Raw genomic sequence first — 15952 nt, 5'->3', positions numbered from 1 at the left:
GCAAATAGACACCGTATTTCCTCTTAGCAAGTTAAGAACATCCTGCAGTCCATTAGTCATCAGCCCAGAAAGAGATATATTTTTTGTTTAAATTATAAACTCTTCCCCTAACTTGCTGCTGGCCAGCATGGAGAAATTTTGCTTTAAATTGCACACCGCTTTCCTTTGCGCATTGACAGCCATCGCCTCAGAAAATAACACGGGAAAGGCAAAGAGTGCATTTTTGCCCTTTTTGGATTTGTTATTTGTTTGTCCCCATCAATACCAAGTGCTCACTGGTCTACACACCTCTCCCAGCCTTGGCGTCCCCATTTGACCCACTGTCAGTCCAGCTTTGATGACAACTCATAGCGAAGCTTTCCTATGAGTAAATCACACACTTTTCATCTTGTCCTGTCCTGGTCTGTAAAGCACTCTGATACTTTTGAAAGAGGGTCCCATACAGCACGGCAGCCTCTGCAGAACCTTCTTAGGAGCATCTTCTCGCACCAACGCGCACGCGCAACAGAAAGGTCTGTTTTTAAGAAGGAGCCTTATGGGCAGGAAAGCTTTTCATGCCTCATCTTTACATTGATCTCATGACACTGGACAATCGTTCACTGTTAATACCTCCTCTTGCAGAGACAAGCTGCTAAATGTTTGAAATTTTCCACTTTCCCTCCCTGGGTAATGAGGGTCTCATCTAAAAGACACTTTCACCTGGGAAAACCCTTGGTGAAGAATGCTGCAGATATGAGGCAGGACGTTGTATCTGAGCTCAGCTTCTCCGCTATCCAAGAGATGCAGATGCAATATTGGGATTCTGCAACTTGGTGTTTTGGCATCCATGAGGATTTCTGTGAGCAAAAGAGAGAAGAAATTTTGAGAAGTAGCAAATCTGGAAAGGTTTTCTGCAAGCCCCCATTTCACCAGAGCTGGCCTACATGAACTGTCTCACGTGCCCCAGGAAAAAATCCCTTGCACAAGTCTGCAGATGAAGAACAGATTCCCCCCCATTAAGGAATATAATAAAACTGGCACCTCCAATTCATGGCTATGGGCAATGAATACTTGGCTTTGAAATTCCCCAGGGGATCAATCAGGCAAAGCAAAGCTTTACCTCAACCTGGGCACTCCTTCCTGGACATACAAGATTCTCTATGTTTTTTGTTCTTTTTTCTTTTTCCTTGTTTTCCTTTTTTCCCTTCAATGCAAAATGCTGCCAGATAAGATCTTTATTTTCCTGGATGCTACAAAGGAGCACCAAATCTGCCCCCTTTGCATCCCATTTGCTATATGCTCTTTTCCCCATCTCCTGAGTAGAAAGATCTTGGTGGGAAACACAACCCTTCACTCATGGATGTATTTATTGAACAGAATGTTGCATGAAAACAGAGAATGGCATCCACAGCATTAACCCTAGCAGCTGAAGATGTAAAAGCTTCATATTCCATCTCACTGGCATGTTAATAAGCACCAGGCATCGATTCACCCGGCTTCCTCGAGATTTCTGAACCAGTTCCGGCAATGTGAATTCAAGGCTACAAGCGAAAAAACAGCAATAGTTAAAAAATGAGCACTTCAACCATTTGGAGTTCAGGTTTTATGCTGAGCAAGACCCTCCAAAAAGGCGTCTGTACAAACGGGCAGCTGCAGAAGCAGCGGTTGGACATTTCCTAGCAGTAACGTGTTTACCTGTTCCATGGGGCCCGTCCATGCACGCTCTGTCAGGCCAACTAAGCAACCTGCTTAGTCCAAGAGCAAAAAACTTCCCCCAGTTAAACGATTTTCAGCTCGGACTCAAAATAAGCAGTCACAAATCTCCTAACACCGAGTATGGTCTCTCTTTGGTAGTCCTTCAGCCCAGATTTTGAGACTGGTTCCACGCATTGACATAAAAGTAATCTGCTGTGCTTTTCATGACAAAATGCAAGATGCTGTATAATTCGGGGCACAGAAAGGGAATTTTAAAATCACATAGTGAACAAAGTTGGTAGAGCATTTACTAGATGTTTAAGAGTACAATCCTGGAAACCTTTTTTTTTTTTTTTTCGCATCTGTAGTAGCTGAATACTTCAGTGAAAAACGTTCACAACAACCGGTCTGGAAAATGCTGCTGTTATGGAGCATATGCACATGGAAGATAAGAAATCCAGATTACATTTAGATTATTTCTTGATCCTGACTAGGAACCATATCAGACGAATGTGAGGGGTTTTTTTTTTTTTTTTTTGTCTGTTTTGATTTTTAAGAAAAGATATGTCCACATTTTCAGAAAAACGCCCAAACGAGCAGAGCTGAAGGTGAAACTACTCGTTTTTTATTTTTTCTCAAGAAATGCCTCCAGGAAAAGGTTAAGGGTTCAGCTGTTAAAATGGACATATCAAGTTCATCTCGAGACGTGGCGAAGGTAATGCGCTTAAATACGGAAGGCAATTTGCAGCTCCTTCCAGATAATTCTCCAAAAAGTGCACTTTCCGACAGAGTTCAGTAGTATGCACTATATTTTAATTTTTAGAAAAATTGTATATGTATAAATTTCTGCCCCCAGATGAATGTTTCTATATCTTTTCAACTTAAAAATCCCTGCAACTCATAACAGGTAATGAGTTATATGTAAAAAGTGCATTTTTATAGCAACAACAACAAAAATGTATCATTAACTTCTGGTCAGCGATCTTAGATGTTGCTTGAAACCAAAGTAGCTGCGAGTTTTTTGGATGGAGACACAATGATCAAGGTGGCAGCATCCCTTCAGCAAACACACAGCAGCACATTGGATAGACTCACCTGGGTTTCAGATAAAACTAGAGGTATGTGCTGTAATAAACCCAAATAAACCCAGCCCAAAACAGGCCACATACATTCATCTGTATTTTAAAGATTGCAAATTCAGATCTATCTCTCAATGGAGGCAAGAAATCTTCAAAGGAAATATGGTATACCAAGGGAAAAAAAAAGCCAGTAAAAGTGCATTTACATTACTGACTTTTGCCAGTATGTGTGTGTGTGTGTATATATATATACACATATATTGTGTGTGTGTATATATATATACACATATATATACATATATATATACACACATACACATGCACATATGTATACACACACACATATATGTTTTAAAAAATAAAATAAAATAAATTACATGTTTTAGGCAACATTGCTATAATGGTCAATGTTCCAAAAGCAGACCAGACCTTTCTTCTGCCTCATAAAACCATCTCCAAAGCATAAATATTTTGACTTATAAATGCACTGCTTTATATCAAACAGCAGGTACTATCAACAGCATATTTGGACTCTTGGATTCTAACTTTCATGAGATTTCCTTCATTCTGATGGTGAATCCATGCATAGCAGATTTTAGCTGAAAAAAAAATGTTATCACATTCACAAAAAAAAAGTCTGTTGTCTAATTAATAGCCAAATTTCAACATCCTCACAGCATCAGCCTGCAAGCTTTAGATTCCTTCCTTTCCAGCTAATGACAGATTAGAAAATACTTTCACATCGTTTAAAGTCAGTAATGGTACTCAGTCCAGCCTGCTGAAATGCTGCATTTCCCTAGCATCATGCTGTCACCACCAGGCATAGGTAGGAATCACCTAAATTTGGGATTTCCCAGTAATTTTGGTTTTAATTCCCTAGGAAAACACAGGAAACAAAGCTAAGAGATGCTGCCATCTATTCAAGTTGGATAATTAATACAACTTCTGCATAGTCCTGTGTAAATGTGAGTGGGCATGCAGAACATCCCTTTGCATTTTTTCTCCATCTTTTCCAAAGATTAATTCCTTACAGGTGTGTATACCCGTGTATGAGAAAATTTAAGTGTGAAAGATTTTAAAAGCAACACTTTCTCTCTTTTATATATCTGGGGATGAAGAATAGAGAGAGTTAATGACATGCTGTTGGCAATAAGCTCAGAGTGGCCTGACAGCAGCTAAAATGTACAGGTGAAATTGCTATAAAAAATAAAAGCACATGGTTTCTCTTTTTGTATTTCCATGCTGGCAGTCAAAAAAAAATACAGCATGCTACTGGTGAAGTGAATTTTAGAAAGTCACCATGACAATGTAACATAATCTGTTTTCCTCCTTTGCAGTGAGCCCTCTTAACCCGAACTTACATGTAAAAATGTGTGAACTGTCATTTTTCTAAAGTGTTTGTAATTAGGTGGTTTATGCTAGAAGACATAGATTGCTGTTAAGTACTTACTACTATTTTCGCTTTGTATTCTGCCATAACAATCCGTGGATATTCAATTAAAATCAGATCCTTGAGCAAAAACGTCTGCCCTTCTTTCATCCGCATCTTTTGCGTCTGCACGGCCTGCAGCTCTGGCCTCGTATAGAAAATATGATGGAAATTTTTGCTTGGATGCTATTATTTCCTTGAATAAACCAATCAAAGCCCTCCCTAGCAATTCTGATACTGCAAACTGAACCTCCCAGAATGTTTTACCACCATTAATTTATTCTACCAATACAACTTTAGATCTTTCCAAATGTGTCTCTCTGTGTTATATGTTAGAGCAGAGTTGTGGAAAAAAATGCTTCCCTTGAGTATTAACATATGCAAACTGTATTTACCTCAAGCTTTATAATCTCACTTTTTCCACTCCCCATCTCTTTTATATTCTAATTGACAAAATGATGGGGAGTGACACCTGAAATGTCCAATCTGAGTGCTCGATTCCACTTTTTTTTTTTTTAAATAAGACATGAGCACATTTCAATCAATGAATTGGAATGCACAAGTACATTAAAGTCTAATCCTATAGCAAGCAATACTGTATTCAAGTCTTGAAATAATTCATTTGGGAAATGCTATGGGTAAATATTCTCTCTATACATTCTATTACACATATTCTAGTATATGTACTATGTTGTATTATTTATATATATATATATTTGGCTTCTATGGGTATATATTCGCACGACAACACTTTTGCTGTACGGAAGAAAGCAGATTTTTTTTGCTATGATTTTTCTCTTCATCAAAAAGCCTGTACCTCAATGATATTAGTATTGCAAAAAACGTTATTACGATGTCTCCTCAAAACCCACCTGGATGCAAATCTGGTGCAATGTGCTCTAGGTGACCCTGCTTGTGCAGGGAGGTTGCACTAGATGATCTCCAAAGGTCCCTTCCAACCTGAACCACTCTGTGATTTTGTGTTTTTTTGCTGGGATTTTTAGTTGTTCGCTTACAAAAGCCAGATGTGAAACGCTATGTCTCAGACACGACTTTTTGAGCCTTGAATTATGCCAGGGTGGACAACAGTGACAGAGGAACTTGGTCTGTGCAGTCCTAGAGGTCTGACCTGATGGGGACTCCAGGCAACATATTATAAGACCCTGCAGCTAGTGGCTTTGGCAGCATCTCCAGTGCAGGCACGCGTTACAAAACGACCTTCTCAGTCATCTCAAGTGGCCTTGCACCAAAATGCCCCCAGCGCCAGCGCTGTGGCGTGAAGGAATCTGCTCAATGCTGACAAAAAGGGCTGGGGCACATGGAACCCGCAGTGCCAGCAGGAGGAACGCGACCGGTGCAGCAGACCAAGTTCAAACGCTCGCCGTGTTTTGACTGCGCCGCGCCGCAGACACCGGATTAGCTGCTACCCTACCAAAGCAACAGCTTCCCCAGCAGAAGACAAGATGTCCTTCCTCAAACGAAAACATACCCTTTGATCAGTCTTCGCTGTAATTTTCCATCAGCCACATTGCAGCCTCCGCTTTGACTGCAAGCTTTTGTCGTTAACCTCGTTTACCAATCCTTAAAAGCTCAGAATATTCCCTAGAAGAGAAATATTAAAAGAGTTTTGCTGCAAACCACTCACAATTCAAACTCAAAAAAAAAAAAAAAAAGTCTTGTCACTATGTTAAGATCACATTCTGGGTTTGAGGGTTTGGGGCAGGGAAACCTGCAGAAAAAAGCTACATTTTTCTTAAGTGCATCTCTGCAAAGAGTTGCTTTCATTGGACACAGAGCTAATCCTGTGAATTAGGTCTGCTTGGAACATGCTACCAAATAATGCCCTTCAATGGACACGCAAGGTGGGACACCTCCTTCCTCATCTCAGTTGGACAAGTGATCAGGGTATATTTATATTCATTTTAACCAAGGCGGTGGTACCTGGGGGGAAAACAAACAAACAAAAAACAGGAGTAAAACTTTATGAAAATTTGCTGAAATTTTTGCTAACTAAACTTTAGACAACCATAAATTCTCAAGTAACTGTCCAGTTGACTTGCACAACTCATTTTCTTTGAACTAAATGCCTAAAAGCCACCTAATCTGCATGCTGCCTTTATGAATCTCCCATTTAGTCCACAATTTGCTCTATTTTTAAGGAAGAAAAAGTACTTAGAGCATCACTATATGGCAAGTCTAAGGAAAGGAAGCTTTTGTTTCCTCCATAAAGATAGAGTTAATTTGCATACAGATCTCACTTTTGTAATTTGAAGGAAAAGGCAGAATTTCCTGCTCCTTGCTAGTTTTGAGACCATTTCTGTCACTGGAGTTATGGAATGAACAGTTACCCAGGTGAAAGCCACCAGTACTATGTACCTATAGTTCCCAAATGAAAGTTCCCAAATAAAACAAAATTCCAGGTAGCGCAAAATCTGGTAGAGACTATCCTCAGGTCTTGGCCATCACTGTTAACCACAAAGGATCTAAAATAGAAAATAAGATCTCACCTCAAAACAACTAGCAGCTCCTCCAAACAATTTACCTCAACACTAGGGGCAAGATTCAGCTCATCTAATTTTAGCAATCAAAAAAACTAGATATCTCATCTAGATTAGATGATTAGTTTAGATTAGATTAGTTTTAGGTGCCTTCTACAGCAATGAAAGGAGACAGATGATTTCTCCTGCCTTAGGACAGGATGATTTGGTGATGTCTCTCTTTTCACTGATAAGAATTACAGCTAAATATCTAGCTTTACACTATGAGACAGCCACGGTTAAGTGAATTGCACCCCAAGGGTGGGAAATAGAGTGATAACACAAGAGAAAATGGGAGAAAGTGGTAGAACATTCCTCCTTTTTTTAACAAGCAGTTTAGGACTTTGATCATCCAACTTGTCACCTTAAGATAACTTCTGGGGATGTTTGAGGATTTTGTTTATTTGACCTTTTGTTTAACAATCCAGCGTGTTTTAACAATCCAAAAGCAAAACAAGAACAGAGATTACCAAATTACCGAGGGAATGGCAGCTGAAGAGATGAGCTATGAGAAGAGATTTAAATCAGGAGGGCCAGCCAATACATTCCAGTAAAAAGTGCAGTTTAGATTGGTTGGTTTTTTTTTTCTTTAGTTGCTCAGAGAAGAGCCACAATGGGAAACCGTCAGCCTCTAGAAAAAAAAAAGCTTAATAATGCCCAAATGTGAGCTGTAAGAATAAGATTTTGAATCTGAAATGTCAAGGGAAAAAAAATATATATCTATATATATACACATACAGTTGATAGCGATTGAACAATATTACTGCTAAGAAGTACTGGGAACATAGCTTTGAAAAAAGCTAGGTTCATTTTGCAACATTACGACTCCTTTAACATAGCTTTTGGGTGTGCAAGAGCATTTGAGCTCATGACTTATATTGTCTCTCACAGTAAGCAAGCAATATTGCACCCAAATACCCTTGATTCTGTGCTCAATTCCCTCTCACACATAAACAACCCACAATCTCCTCAAATTTGCCTGATTCCTCACATTAGAAAAGAAATAATCACTATTCTTACATCACATTATTATAATCATATTATTTTCATTCTGAAAACCTTCCAAGTGTTTATGTCCTTATTTCTTATGTGTTTTGATTGCTATTAACATGTCATCCTGCTGTCAGATCAATGGTTGTTAATGATTAATAACTCCATCACAATGAACTGTGTTCTACTTTCCACATAGAGCATCTTTGAAAAGAGTACACCTACAAAATATCTATTTTAAGCAACATTAAGAATTTAAAAGCCATCAACCCTTTCTGTTTGGGCATTACAATACAGCCAGTAACCACATGATAAACTGAAAATATCCTTTTACACAAGGCACTACCTCATATACACCTACCTCAGAAGTACATGCAAGGTTAATTTTGAAACATTAATGTTCTTTTAATGTAGCTTTTTGTGCATATTTATTTTCTCAGATATTTTTTCTAAGCGAACTAAAAATGATAGATCTATAAGGACCATATCTATAATCAAAAGAGGGTATTTTTCCTAAACTCATTAGATCAATCAGCTGGATTATTTTTGTGAAGACTTTCCAAAAAAAATCTTAGCCTTAGGCAGTCCCTCAGCATGAGAAAATTCAGTATGAGAAAACTGTGTGTAGGCAAATTGTAATAAATTGAAAAAAAAAAAAAGACTCCAGTAATGGATATAATCAGTCTTAAGTACATCTGTCATTACCAATTTTGACTAAAATCTTAAATGCCATTATCGTATTTCTGTATGTTTGCCTTTTAATGACACAAATAGTCTTACGACTTGTTAAGAATCCCAGTAAATCTACCAACAGAACTAAACTTCAATATAAAATGCTTCTGCAGATAATTAAATTTTTGTGTGAGGATAATCTCCTGCAGGGATTCCTCATTTTTTTGCCATCTTCAAGTGACATTTAAGATCTCACTTCGCCAGGTCTATGTGGTCAATACGGACTGAGGAGCAGCTTGGAAGGGTGATCCAGGCCACCTCTCCTGCCTTCAGATGAGGACACCATCAGTGGCTGCAGTACAAGATGCTGAAAGGAAGCAGAAGGAATTCCACCCCCAGGGTAACTCAGGCAATCATAAGAAAACTTCCTACTGCCATAATTCCTGTCCCTGTGAGTACAGAGCAGGAATGTCAGCTCCTCCAGGTGGCATCTTGCAGCTGTGGCAGATGCAGCTCAGCCTCAGGCACTTCCATGACCTAGAAATGAAACAACCAGACAGGACGTACCCGTGACCATAGGCTGCTTCCAGACAGTGGGACATCCTTGTTCTGCTGTTTTGCATCACATATTCAAATAGCAGAGTGACCATGAAGGCAGTTCAGCTCTTGGTTGAGAAAGAAAAAAAAAGGTTTAAGCATTTCCTATCCTTCCACCAGTTCAAACAGATGAAGGGATAAGCAACCATAATACACTGCACAGTCCCAAATTTTTCTTTTTTTTTTTTCATCTGAAGAAAGAGTGATGACTAAGTGAAAAATGAGGATCAAAACTGATGCTCTCGTTTCTTTAAAACAAAACTCAAAATAACTCGAACTGAAGCCCAAATAACTTGGAGGACAAGATATCCCTTGTAAACGCTGTGGCAAGCAGTTTTCAAGGCTCAGACTTGAAAGGCTTCAGTCCTGAACACAGTGCAAAACGTCCAAGTGATACGAGGGGGTTCAATGACCCCCGGGCTGTGGCAGGGTCTGCAGCAGAGCATCTCACATGCACCAGTCATGACAGACCTTCAGGAACACGTGGAGCATCTAGGAGTTTTTAAGAGGGATAGTTTGCATACAAATAACATGCAAGTAGGCAATATGGTAGGGAAAAACAACAGGAAAAACAACATGCAGAAGGGAGAAATGGAAACCCTGCTGGTCTTTCTCCTCTTCCCAACTCTGGCTGAATTCTGCGTTGGCACAAGGCTCCTTTCCATCAACTACACCAACCCAAAGGGTTAATCTGTTTCCCCTTGGGAAACTCCTTTGGGGCAGAGAGCATATAACCAAAGAGAGGGTCTTTCCGTAGGAACCACCAGCATCACTACAGGCCCTCTCCACACTGGTGGGACTGTGTTGGAGCAGGACTGTGGCCTGGGACCTTCACGGATGCCAGGAGAGCAAGGGACACAGAACAGGGACACCTGCAAACCTGCCTGCCACAAGCTGGATGAGCCCTCCCAACCTCAGAATTAAGAAGCATGAGCAAGAAGGAGTTCTAACATCAGCAAAAGGGAAACTTCCCTGTGTTGTCTGCACATTACCTCATCAGACTCATTTTGAAGTAAAAGTCTGTCAAATATATCTGAAAAACAAGGAGAATATTTTGGAGCACTGGATGAATCATCACATATCACCAGCACACTTTACCATTTAGCTTCTTCAACCCGAGTTTGCTTTAGAAAGCTTGAACACTTGTTTTCCTGCTTTATTAATTCTCCACCCGTCTTCATTTTCCAAAGCTTCCTCAGGCTTTCCCTAGTTTCTTTTCCCTTCCTACCCATCAATACCAGTTATATTGGCCAAAAGATGCAGTTGAGTGTAGAGCAGTATTAGGTGTATAAATCAGAGGGTAAAAATCAGGGTTCTATTTCTTTTAAAAAGTGCTTCCATTTTGTTGCTACAACTACATGATTTATAGGAACACGCAGACCACGACTAAGTAATTTCCCAGCCTCACACATCTACGAACATAGACCAGTTGTCAAATGACACTAGAAATGTCCACCATCTTTTTAAGAATTTTCTCCTGGAATCACTGCAATTGCTACCTGGCACTACACAAATCCAAAACAGAAGCATTCCCTCCATATCTCATCCCTCTGTGTCTGTATCCATTAATCCTGTGGAACAATTTCATTACGTAGATCACTAAAATGCAAAGGGAATCTTTTCCTAGAGCATCATGACTAACAGCTCCAAAGTGCTGGAGTCAGAAGCAAAGTTTGGAAATGCACTTTGAGGAGGGAAACTGCTGAACCTGGGACTCTGGGAACTGAGAATTTAGAATAATTTCTGCAGCTCTGGTTGAACTTCTTCAGTAATGTGCTGTCTGCCTTATAGTTCCAGCTCTTCCTTCACCATCCTCCCTTCAGATTAACTCCCGATCTGTTCCTTTGCACTTGCCCACTTTTTCTTTCATAAAACACATAAAATGTGGGCTCCACAGGACAAGAGGGATGTGGAGCTGCTGGAGAGAGGCCAGCGCAGGGCTACGAGGATGATCAGGGGCCTGGAACATCTGCCCTATGAGGAGAGGCTGAGGGAGCTGGGCCTGTTCAGCTGGAGAAGAGAAGGCTGAGAGAGGATCTGAGCAGTGTCTAGAAGTACCTCCAGGGAGGCAGTGAGGAGGATGGTGCTGGCCTCTTTTCACTGGTGGCCACCGACAGAACTAGAGGAAATGGCCATGAACTGAAGCACCAAAAGTTCCACAGGAAGAATTTCTTCACAGTGAGGGTGCCAGAGCCCTGGAACAGGCTGCCCAGAGAGGTTGTGGAGTCTCCTTCTCTGGAGATCTTCAAACCCGCTTGGACGCAGCCCTGTGCCACGTGCTCTAGGTGACCCTGTGTGTGCAGCGGGTTGGACTAGATGACCTCGAGAGGTCCCTTCCAACCTTAAGCGTTCTATGATTCTGATTCTAAAATGCCCCCTCACTTTTCCTTCCCTTTCCTGTATTTTGGGGGGGTTAAACCCATAGCCTCCAAGCACCACCCTGCTGAAACATTCGCAGTGGAATTATTCCTGTGTGCCTTACACAGCTGCTTCTCCCTGAACCCATACAGTTTACCTAGGCTGCATTTTCCCAAATATGCACGAGCTGCTGCTCTGTTTCTGCCTCCTCCAAGAGGCCGCAGACTTTCTGCCAATGGCAGCGGTGGGATCAGTTGCAGCAATGACAGAAAATATCAGCATTGACGGTGGCAGTTCTTGACTGCAAGCCAGCCCACATACCGCTGCAACAAGATGCCAGTGAGTTGAGCGTTACAGTATTTAAGCTTGTTAACCCACTAGCCTAACTTTTGGTGCTATTAGCTGTTCTAGTTTCCCAGCACTTACTAAGGTTACTAATTTTACTACGCTTCATTTTTTACGAAATGAAACTCATCTCTCTCATCTCATCTTTGTGCAAAATAAAAGCTTACCTTCTGCCCTCAAAGGGGTATGAAAACCTTTGGCATCGCAGAGACATCAGTGGCTTCCAAGGGCTCAGAAATGTTATGCTCAGCAATCCGATTCATTCAGAATTCTGGAAAGAAGTGAATTTGTGACTTAAAAAATCACAAGGGAAAATTCCTACAGTTTCTCTGCCTTGTTTTCCACCCCGTCAGGATGCTGTCACATCTAATACCCGTCCCCACCGCCAAGTCGTTCTCATTAAGACATTATGGAACCTTGGGACAACCTTGTTTGGAGCGTACGCAATGTCTTAACGATCAGTGAAGGATTTAAATGCTGAATTAAAGCTTTAGAATAAATGAGTCATATTCTGCCACAGAAAGGTCAGTGGATATACAGAAACCAAACTATCCTAGGGAAATGAGATCATGACTGTTCCATGAATATGAACCAGCTTTTGACAAATTTATCTTTTTTTTTTTTTTAGCAAAGAAGATTAATATTCAATTTTCAGGAAACATTAGTATTCTAAAAATAATGTAAAGAGAGGGCACATTTTCTATCTTTGATTGAGGCACGCTGTTGAATGGTATTTGTATTAGTAAAGTGTCAAGTAGATAACGTATCTGCAGGATAAACAAGCACAACAAAAGGAAGTTTCAGATGACCAACACATAGCTCACCGAGAAATGCGGTGACATAACTTGCTAAAAAAAGCATTTATGAACACTTGTCATTTGCATAGATGTATTTCTACAGGCTGGGTTCAAGTTAGTTGTAGCTGGTAAGTGTAATTGCCACCATTCGTTTCGGACAGGCTTTTTTAAGGGGTCTTTTGGGTTCTCCTGGAAGCAGACAGCGGAGATGCCAGAGGTCTCCAAATAAAGGCAGGCGCGTGGCAGCAGCTACAGCAAAAACAAATCTGAGGCCACGCAGGAATCTGAGAATCTGAACTATGTGGGTGACCACGATTTCACCGGGTGCTTTGTATGGGAATGGGTATGAGTACAAATCTGGGTAACAGGAAAAAAACAAAAAGCACAAATAGCCTGAAAATAAATTCAGGGAAAGCCAGAAACATCCACAGAAACACTGAGAGACTGGGAAAGAAACGTCCAAAAAAGAGCATTTTGACTGAGTGCTAAATGAATGGGATTTCTCATTGTGTGCAAAAAAAAACCACAAAACAAGCTACTATCTTCTGTCCTTTACCTTCCTGTTTTCATAAATAAGTAAGTAAGTAAATAAATAATAAGAAAACGGCCTTGAAGAGCTTTCACATTCTTTATGGAGACAGGGAAAACTCACAGCTCTCAATCAGTTGATCACTAAAACCTGCTGCTGCTACTGCAACATCGATTTTGGTTGGCCACCTCCACTAAAAACACATAGTTTCTTTTGATGTGCCCCATGCCAAATAACTCATCCAGTTTCTCTCGTACATTCACCTTAGCAAATGCCACGAGGCAGAATATGATTTTTGCTCACCCAGAAGATGGCCTGTTCCAAAAATATTTGTATTAGCATGATTCCAGGGCAAAGAGCAGCGGGTCAAAAGTAGTCGACACCAGCGTCAGTGGCCCCAACTGCCCCTTTTTACAACTTCGGAGACTCCTGGTTTGGCCTAGAACATGAAGTAAGGTAAAAGTGATAAAATAAACACACTATTTGCTCTCTTAAGCAAGCAATCCCCCTAGCTCATGGACAGAAAAGAAACACAACAAAGGATATGAGAGGGTTTTGCGCTGAACTGATGTTGGCCAGATTTTCAGAGTTTTTCATTTGTGCTAGAAGTGATGGGCAGATGCTGAAAAACTAACTTCCCCGACCATCAGAGCTCATGAAGAGCCAAGAAGAACCAAACAGTATGATAAAGGTAACCACATATGACAGTGGAACCACTTGTTAATGCCTCTCCATTATACACAGAGAAATAACACAGCAAAATAAACTGGAAAAGACCATTTTCCCTGACCCCACTTGCAAGCCCACCATGCGCTATCTGGATTCCTATTTCATTTCTTGCCTCCAACACCTCCACTGAAGACCTCCAGAACTGTCCACCTCTGACAGTTACTAATCTTCTTCTAATTTCCACCATATGTTTATACATTATCTGCTCATTTTATTATAGCACTGGGTTTTGACCTTAGTGCTGGTCAAAATGGCCTTTAAGGCGAGCAAGGTTTGCAGGGAGAGGTAACTTCTTTTATTAGAACAACAGATGTAGCTGGAAAGAAACGAGCTCGTAGGCACATGACCTGTGGGTCAAAACCTTCAGGTCTGAAACAGAAGAAATATTAAAGTTAAACACAGCTTGGAAGCAATAATTCTGCATAAAATAGTTACCCAGTTTGAGTAAAAATGAAGGTAGAATTGGTATCTGCAGAGTAAGGGGGATATTAGCAAGGAGTGAGGTAAGTCATAGGTACTCATGTGCCAAAAGAGATGCCGTTAACTGCTAGAATGGCAGTATTTTCCTGTACAAACTATAATCCTAATGGAATATCTTGGCTAAAGGGGCCAAACCTCCTCATGAACTACATGGTGTGAGGCACAAAACACATCGTTTCAGCCAAGGGGCAGTACGGAGGCCTGGCCCAGCTGGGCCCGCACCACAAGCATCCCCAAGAAGAGATTTTTAGGCCTGCTCTTCAGAAACTCCTTCCTCAGGTTCGGGGTGGTTAAATTCCGGATACATTGATTTTCCATGTTTCTCAAAGCACTGAAATTGCCCTCAGCCAAGGGGCAAGCCCCACACCTCACAAAAACTCTTCATATATGATTCATAAGTATATCAGGACTACGGGCACAATGCAAGATTTAGCCCTTTGGACAAAGGCTCCAAAGAAAATTAAAAAGAAGCACCATATACTGGCACATTAATGCTTCTATAAATTAAAAAAAAAATTATAAAGTTTTTAAATGATTTTACAAAGCACTGCATGCTTTTTAATACTTCCATACTTGGATTTTATATAAAAGGAAAAACAAATCGACACACTGGTTTTGTTGAATCATGCTCTGTGGGACAAAATATTTAAAAATCCATGCATTTCATGGTGTTGCTCTGAAATATTCAGAGCTGTTGCTGGCTTTACCCTGCCTTCACCTAACTAACAGTGGAGGAAAGCCCTGGTTTTAAGAGAATCTGAAACACTGAGCATTAAAGCACAGGCTCTGGCATTCATGCGCATGGTGAGAGGTGTTTATCCAAGCAAGCGGGCAAGCTCAAATTCACTTACCTTAAGAAATGCTATTTACATGGGCGAAGTCTGGAGAAGGGGCCCTTAGGAAAGCTAGCAGCAGGGCAAATACTCAGACCATCGTCTTCTGAAATTTTAGGGGGGAATATACTGGGCTTTATTCCTCATAAAATAACTTATGTGAATATATGAGGACTAAGCCCCACAGGTTCAGCCTATTCTCTGTAAAACTTCAAAACATGATGGTCTAGCTGAATATATTTAATTAACTCATTAATTAAGGTATCTTCCTCTGCATATCCCTTTCTCTGACCTGTTTCACTAAAAGCAGTAAAACGTTTTTTGAGCCCCAACTTCCTTCCTTTTTAGAAGTTTCGGGAAACAAGAAGTCCTTTTCAAGACATTCCTGCATGCGTTTGAAACAATTACATTAGAATGGGGAAAAGGAAAGCAAAGAGAAAGTTTGTGAGACCTTCAAGGCAAAAACAAAACCAGACAAGGAAGACACTTCCCTTACACCCTCCTGTACCTCCCTGCCCTTCCCCAGGGCTCCCAAAGGAGATGTGAAAAGGGGTGACATTTTCACCTACCCCATTTCTAATTTAGGCAAAGGCCAAGTGTGCCAAGAGGGTTATTTTTGCTGCGGGGGGCGCCGAACAGGTGCAGCCGCAGCGCGCATGGCCCGCGGCCACCCAGGAAAGGTGACATGTGGGGACCCATGAGAGTCACAGGGCTCCTCCGCGAGCGGCGGGGCGGGGAAAGGCGCCGGGAGGGAAGGTCACTGCAGCCGGGCTCTATAAATCAGAGCAAACCCGCCTCCTGCTTCAATGAAATAGTAAGGGGAAGAGGCAGGAAAGAGAGGAGAGGGCAGGAAAAAAAGCCATAATTCTGCTCTGCTTTAACCTTCAGCATTTTTGATTTTTT

The sequence above is a fragment of the Tinamus guttatus genome, unplaced genomic scaffold (assembly GCF_059628265.1).
Source record: "Tinamus guttatus ecotype Peru unplaced genomic scaffold, ASM5962826v1 Tinamus_guttatus_pri_ptg000254l, whole genome shotgun sequence".
Taxonomy (NCBI): domain Eukaryota; kingdom Metazoa; phylum Chordata; class Aves; order Tinamiformes; family Tinamidae; genus Tinamus; species Tinamus guttatus.
Note: the sequence above shows the minus strand (reverse complement) of the source record.